This window comes from Oryctolagus cuniculus, chromosome 8, assembly GCF_964237555.1.
Source record: "Oryctolagus cuniculus chromosome 8, mOryCun1.1, whole genome shotgun sequence".
NCBI lineage: Eukaryota > Metazoa > Chordata > Mammalia > Lagomorpha > Leporidae > Oryctolagus > Oryctolagus cuniculus.
In genome coordinates, this window is record NC_091439.1 from 19,952,343 (window position 1) to 19,954,523 (window position 2,181).

The window sequence follows — 2,181 nt, forward strand, 5'->3', positions numbered from 1 at the left end:
CACTGTCCACTCTGCCTGTCAAAAGGGGGGGGGGGCATTTCTCAACACAATCAAGGCAATTTATGATAAACCCACAGCCAATATCCTATTGAATAGGGAAAAGTTGGAAGCATTCCCACTAAGATCCAACCAGACAAGATGCCCACTCTCACCATTGCTATTCAGTATTCCCTTGGAAGTTTTAGCCAGAGCCATTAGGCAAGAAAAAGATATCAAAGTGATACAAACTGGAAAGGGGAAAGCCAAACAATCTGTATTTGCAGATGACGTGATTCTATATATAGGAGATTCAAAAGACTCCACTGAGAAACTATTGAAACTCATAAAAGAGTTTGGTAAAGTGACAGGATACAAAATCAACATACAAAAATCAACAGCCTTTGTATACAGATAATGGCATGGCTGAGAGACAATGCTGCGGCTGAGAAAGAAACAACTTCTAAGATCAATCCCATTCACAGTAGGTATAAAAAAATTAAATACCTTGGAATTCATTTAACTAGGGATGTCAAAGGTCTACAATGAAAGTTATAAAACATTAAAGAAAGAAATAGAACAAGACACAAAAAAAATTGAAATATCTTCCATGTTCATGGATTGGAAAAATCCATATTATCAAAACGTCCATATTACTGAAAGCAATTTACAGATTCAATGCGATACCAATAAAAATACCAACGACATTCTTCTCAGATGTAGAGAAAACAATTCTGAAATCCATATGGAAACACAAGAGACCCCAAATAGCTAAAGCAAGCTTAAACAACAAAAACAAAGCTGAAGGCATCACAATACCAGATTTCAAGACATACTGCAGGGCAGTTAAAACCAAAACAGCCTGGTATTGGCAAAAAATAGACATGTCGGCTTATAGAACAGAATAGGAACTCCAGAAATGTTTAGTAAAAGGCAAAACACTTATTCTGTCTGAAGAGAAACCAGACTATTCCAGAAATCAGTCCATGCATCTACAACCAACTAATTTTGACAAAGTAGCTGAAATCAGTCCCTGGAGCAATGACAGTCTCTTCAACAAATAGTACTGGGAAAACTGGATTTCTGCATGTGGAAGTATGAAACAAGACCCCTACTTACACCTTACACAAAAATACACTCAAAATGAATCAAGGACTTAAATCTATTACCTGATATCACCAAATTACTAGAGAACATTGTGGAAATCCTGCAAGACATTGGCACGGGTAAAGAGTTTTTGGGAAAAAAAAAACCCAGAAACACAGGTGATAAAAGCCAAAATTGACAAATGGGAGTACATCAAATTGTGACACTTCTGTACTGCAAAAGAAACTCAGTGAAGTGAAGGGCAACTGACAGGAGAAATTATTTGCAAATTATGTAACTGATAAAGGATTAATATCCAGAATTTATAAAGAGCTCAAGAAACTCATCAACAACCACACAAACAATCCAGTTAAGAAATGGACAAAGGATTTTAACAGTCATTTTTTAGGGAAAAAATTCAAATGGTCAACAGACACATGAAAAAATGCTCAGGATCACTAGCCATCAGGGAAATGCAAATAAAACCTTTACGAGGTTTACCTCACCCCAGTTAGAATGGCTCATATATAGAAATCAATAAACAAGAAATGCTGTCAAGGATGTGGGGAAAAAAGGTATCCTCATCCGCTGTTAGTGGGACTGTAAACTGGTACAGTCATTGTGGAAGATAGAATGGAGATACCATAGAAATCTGAAAATGAACCTACTTTATGATCCAGCCATCCCACTCCTGGGAATTTACCCAAATAAAATGAAATTAGCATATGACAGAGTGATCTGTACCCCTACGTTCATTGCAGCCCAATTCACACTAGAAAAGATATGGAATCAACCCAGATGTCCATCAATTGTTCACTGGATAAAGAAATTATGATATATATACACACACACACACTATGGAACACCTATACTATAACTATAATTGCCTTGCAAGTGCACTAGAGAAAGCATTTGCTTAAAGCAATGGTTTTCAAAGAGTAGTCCATGGGCCAACAACATTAGCATCACCTTGAAATTGATTGAAATGTAGCCCAAAAATGTACATTTCCAATCTACTGAATCAGAAACCACAGTTAGTACTCTAACAAGCCCTTCTTACAGGTGCCATAGTTTGAAAGCAATTATTTCAGGGTAATTATAACAATCCTCTGGTCCTCT

At 36.6% G+C, this 2,181-nt stretch overlaps 1 pseudogene; it reads right to left on the reverse strand.

Annotated features, from left to right (window-relative positions):
* Nucleotides 1–824: 824 nt before the first annotated feature.
* On the reverse strand, nt 825–947 carry LOC138843610 (U5 spliceosomal RNA; annotated as a pseudogene).
* Nucleotides 948–2,181: the final 1,234 nt, after the last annotated feature.